This window comes from Gossypium hirsutum, chromosome D06, assembly GCF_007990345.1.
Source record: "Gossypium hirsutum isolate 1008001.06 chromosome D06, Gossypium_hirsutum_v2.1, whole genome shotgun sequence".
NCBI classification, from domain to species: domain Eukaryota; kingdom Viridiplantae; phylum Streptophyta; class Magnoliopsida; order Malvales; family Malvaceae; genus Gossypium; species Gossypium hirsutum.
The window spans coordinates 34,475,467-34,481,466 of record NC_053442.1 but is presented as its reverse complement, the minus strand read 5'-3'; positions in this window follow the sequence as shown (position 1 = coordinate 34,481,466).

The window sequence follows — 6,000 nt, the reverse complement described above, 5'->3', positions numbered from 1 at the left end:
TGAAAGAACCATTTGGAGGAGACTTCAAGAACAAAGGAATATGGCTTTACCAAGAAACTATGAAGTCATACCCCCGATGCAGCACCAAAATGCTAATGACCCACCATTGCTGCAAGATGCTCAAATACAAAACAGGACTATACGAGATTTTGTAGTACCTGTCTAGGATGACTTACAACCAGGAGTTGTTAGGCCAGTAATCTAAGCTAGAAATTTTGAACTCTAGCCAGTAATGTTTCAAATGTTGAATTCTAATGGGCAATATGTTGGACTGGCACATGAAGATGCACGAGAACATCTTGAATCATTTTTATTGATTTGTGCTTCCTTTAGTCAATAAGGCATTTCTGATGACACTTTGAAGATGCAATTATTTCCTTATTCCTTGCAAGGAAGAGCTCGTGCTTGGTTCCTTGGGCTACCTGCCAGATGAGTTACTTCTTGGAATGCACTAGCAACACATTTTGTTTTGCAATTTAACCCGTCGACAATGAATGCTCATCTCTGAAATGATATTACAGCTTATCATCAGCTGGATGATGAGAATCTTCACACCGCATGGGAATATTATAAATATTTGCTTCGACGTTATCCCATGCACGATATTCAACAGGAAACACAAATTGAGATTTTCTATAATGGGCTGAATTCACACACAAGGAATCTTGTCGAAGCATCAGCCATTGGTCATTTGCTGGATTGTACATATAATGATGCTATTGGAATTCTTGAGAGAATTGCTCAGAATGATTATCAATATCCTATCTCTAGAGCTACACAAGTAAAAGATACTCTGGGAGTTATTGAATTTGACACAATATCTGCACTTAGTGCTTAATTTTTTTCTCTTGCGAATATGATAAAAATATATGCAAGGGACTAGTGTCGTTGCACCTATACAAGTTGCTCAACAAGCTGATGTTCCTACCTTTTGTTGTGAGATTTGCAGTGACAACCACAACTATGAAGATTGTCTACAACATACAGAGAATGCGTTTTATGTTAGTAACATCCGCAACAATTCTTATGGCACCTCTTATAATAATCCTGCACGCAATCAACAGTCTTGGGGAACTCAGAATACTGGACAAAATACTACAAAATTATGATATGAGAATATATCTACTTAAGGCAATTATAATTCAAGACAAGGGAATGACAATCGACAACATCAGAACTATAATCAGCGTACTTAGATGCATCCACAACAAAGCCAAATGCATCCACACCAAAATCAAACACAGCCACAACACTCTTCAATGCCAAATCAGCATGTTCTAGAACATCAACGACAATAGTACATGTAAGCTTCTCATTTTGACCTGTTAGCAGCTCTTGAGGCTTTAATGCGAGAGTATACGAATACCACAGAAGCTATTATGCAAGAGAATTCATCTTCTATTCGGATGTTGGGGGCACAATTAGGACAAATTACTTTGAATCTGAATACTCAACCACCGGGCACACTACCTAATGACACAAAAAATCCAAATCCGAAGGGAAAAGAACACTGCATAGCTATCACTCTCAAGAGTGGTAAACAAATTGGTGAGCCGACTACAGGCTTTACTGTAGCACCTCAAGATACTGGTGAAATGGTCCCTAGGTAGAAGGTTGAATCTGAAGAGCTTGTCGATGTACCAGACAAAGAATTTCCACAAATTGTCACTCATATGCCTAATGCCCGACCCTCAAAACTATCGATGCAATTAGATGTATCTCCACATTTATTTTTTCCACAAAGATTCAAGGAGAATGAGCAAGATCAGTAGTACCAATAGTTCCTGAACATATTGAAGCAACTTCAGGTTAATATTCCTTTAATAGACTCTCTTGTGCAAATTCTGAATTATGGGAAATTTATGAATGAGCTCTTGTCAAAAAAGAAGAAGCTCAGTGATAGAGAAACTATTGCACTAACAGAAGGCTGTAGTGCTATTTTGACAAATAAGTTTCCCCCCAAAATGAAAGATCCTAGGAGCTTTACTATCCTATGTTCAATTGACAACCATTATTTAGGCAAGGCTTTATGAGACTTGGGAGCTAACATCAACCTAATGCCAGTATCTACTTTTAAAAAGTTGGGAATCGATCACATGAAACCTACTGCAGTGACATTGCAACTAGCTGATCAATCATTGGCTCAACCTGAAGGGAGAATCAAAGATATCTTAGTTCGTGGGGATAAATTCATTTTTCTAGCTGATTTTATCATACTTGACTTCAAGGCAGACAAGGAGGTTCCCAAAATCTTAGGACGACCATTTTTATCCACATGACGAACTCTTATTGATGTTTACAAAGGTGAACTGATCATACAACTTAATGATGAGCATGTTACCTTCAGTGTTTTTGAATCTATTCAATGTAAGGATAAAGAAGAATGCCATATTGTCGATGTGTTAGATGATCTAATTGAGTAAGAATTCAATCACCAAAGCACAATACTTTCTGAGGAGTTTGCAATGACATCTAATGATGAATTCTTAGATAATTGTGAGAGCATGGTTGAAGCTAATAGTATTAAACTCAGGCATGGATGGCAGATTGAATCCTTAGACTTAGCTAACAGAACAGCTCCAATTTACAACCCATCTATTAACAAAGCTCCTACTCTAGAATTGAAACCACTACCTACTCATTTTAAATAAGTCTTCCTTGGTGCTAACAATACTCTCCTAGTTATTGTCTCCGCAACTCTAGATGTAACTCAGGAAGAGAAATTGGTCCATATTCTTAAGCAACATAAACGAGCTATTGCTTGGAGTATTGTTGATATTTGATGCATTAGTCCATCTTTTTGCATGCACAAGATCAGTTGGAAGATGAAGGCAAGCAATCGATTAAGCAATAAAGAAGATTAAACGAGAGGATGAAGGAAGTTGTTAAGATAGAAATTATAAAATGGCTTGATGTTGGAATTATTTACCGTATTTCTGATAGCAATTGGGTGAGTCCAGTGCAATGTGTTCCTAAAAGAGTGGCATCACTGTGATTAGCAACGACAAAGATGAATTAATTCCTACACACATTCCTACGGGATGGCGAGTCTGTATGGATTATCGCAAACTTAATGCTGCCATAAAGAAGACCACTTCCTACCTCATTTCATTGACCAAATGTTGGGCAGGCTTGCTGGAAGAGCCTTTTACTGCTTCTTTGATGGCTATTTGGGGTACAATCAAATTGCTATTGCACTAGAGTATTAAGAGAAAACAACTTTCAAATGTCCCTTTGGTACTTTTGCTTTTCGCCGTATACCTTTCAGTCTTTGCAACGCACCAGCCATATTTCAAAGGTGCATGATGGCAATATTTTTAGATATGATTAAAGATTCTTTAGAGGTTTTTATGAATGATTTCTCAGTCTATAGGAATGATTTTGATCATTGCGCTGATAATTTGGATAAAGTATTGCAACTATGTGAAGACACACATCTTGTTCTAAATTGGGGAAAATGACATTTCATGGAAACTGAAGGCATTGTGTTAGGCCATTGCATCTCTAGTCAAGGCATTGAAGTAGACAAAGATAAAGTGGAAATCATTGAGAAATTACCTTCACTAAAAAATGTGAAAGGTATTCGCAGTTTTCTTGGGCATGCTGGGTTTTACCGAAGATTTATTAGAGATTTCTTGAAAATTGCAAAGCCCTTATGCTCATTACTAGAATAGAATAAAAAATTCCTCTTTGACGATTCATGTCTGAATGCATTCATTCAATTAAAGACGCAGCTAGTAAATTCACCAGATTGGTCTCAACCTTTTGAAGTTATGTGCGATGCAAGCGACTTTGCTACTGGTACTGTTCTAGGACAATGCAAGGGAAAAATATTTCACACAATATATTATGCTAGCAAAACTCTTACAGAGGCTTAAGTCAATTATACCACTACAAAAAAAGAATTGTTCGCTATAGTTTTTGCTTTCAACAAGTTTTGTTCTTATCTTGTCAGAGCAAAGGTTACCATATTTACTGATTACTCGATGTTGAGATATCTTTTTGCGAAAAAGGATTCAAAACCAAGACTGGTACATTGGATCTTACTGTTGTAAGAATTTGACATCGAGATAAAAGACCGCAAGGGTTCAGAGAATCAAGTTGTAGACCATCTGTCTTGATTGGACGTTGGCAGCAAAGATGGAAACATACTTCAAATTGTCGACACATTCCCAGATGAGAAGTTATTTGCTGTAGATGCAACCCCTTGGTATACAGATTTGGTTAATTATTTAGTGTGTGGAAAACTCCCATTGGGTGTCACAGGCCATAAAAAAGAAAGATTTCTTCGTGAAGTAGTGAAATATCATTGGAATAAGCCATATTTATTCAAGGTATGCAAAGACAACATTATTCGACGTTGTGCTCCAGAAGAGGAGATGCTTTCAATCTTGAAGCACTATCATGATGCTCCTTATAGAGGTCAATCCGGTGGCATACGAACTACTAATAAGGTTCTCCAATCAGGATTCTACTAGCCTTCATTATTCAAAGACACCTACCATTTTGTGAATCAATGCGATAGGTGTCAGCGTACTTGTTTTATATCCTAATGCACAATGAAATGTTGTAGCAGCCAATTATAGAGGTTGAATTGTTCGATGTTTAGGGTATGGATTTTATGGGACCATTTCCAAGTTCATTTGGAAATCTTTATATATTAGTAGTGTTGACTACGTCTTGAAGTGGGTTGAAGCTGTTGTAGTCCCAAAGGATAATGCAAAGACAGTGCTTAAATTTTTCACAAGCATATACTCACCCACTTTGGCACACCAAAGGCATTGATTAGTGATCAGGTTACACACTTTCATTGCAACCAAGTGACAGTTGAACTGAAGAGATATGGAGTTAATCATAGAATGCCTACTACTTATCATCCACAAACTGATGTACAAGCTGAAGTATCGAATCGAAAAATTAAAAATATTCCTGAGAAGGTTGTGAACCCTTCGATGAAAGATTGGTCTTCCAAAATTTATGACGCTTTATGGGCATTGCAGACAGCATACAAAACTCTATTAGGGATGTCGCCGTATCAATCGGTTTTTGGGAAAGCATGTCACTTGCCAGTTGAATTGAAGCACAAAAAAATGTGGGCAATTAAGGAGGTAAACATAGACTATGAAGCTGTTGGAAAAAAAAGGCTATTGAATATCACTAAACTAGAAGAGATTAGGCGAAATGCCTATGACAACTCTGCAATTTACAAGGAAAAGACCAAACGATGGCATGACAGAATTATTTTGCAGCGATAATTTATCGCGGGTCAACAAGTTTTATTATTCAATTCTAGACTAAAATTACACCCGGGTAAATTGCGCTCACATTGGTCTGGACCTTTCGAAGTTGTCGAAGTATTTCCCCATGGTGCAGTCACAATTAGAGATTTACATGATGGAATCCAGTTCAAAGTGAATGGACAGCGGTTGAAACACTATTTTGGGAATATTAATCAAAAGTAGGCAAAGACCATTAAATTAGTCGAAAATTTTTAATTTTTATTGAATTTATCATTATGTGATTTTATTTTATTTGTTTTTGTTCAAGTTTGTTTTACTTTTTTTATTTTTGCAGAATAATTAGGTATCATTGTCGAAGCACTTGGGCTCTATTGTCAACACAGTTCGTACTATTGTACTGTCACGTGTGACTTACCACGAATGAAGGGCAGATCAGAATTTTTAGATCTCACCGTTTGATCAAAAGTGACCTAGTCATCTGATTTGTCTGAATGGGCGCAATTCCTATTGGACACATTTATTCCCACTAGCTTTATATCTTTTCACGTAAAAAAATCATACATTTCCATCTTTTTCTTTCACTCACTATAAACCCCCTTTACTATTCCGACTATAACACATACAAAGAAGCCATTTTTATTCACTTTCTCTTCCCCAAGCTCGTACCTTTACAACTTTAAACCATCTTCACTCCACAAAACAAACAAAATATGACAAGAACGAGAGGATCAATCAAGAAAGCCACCAAGCCTATTGAAGA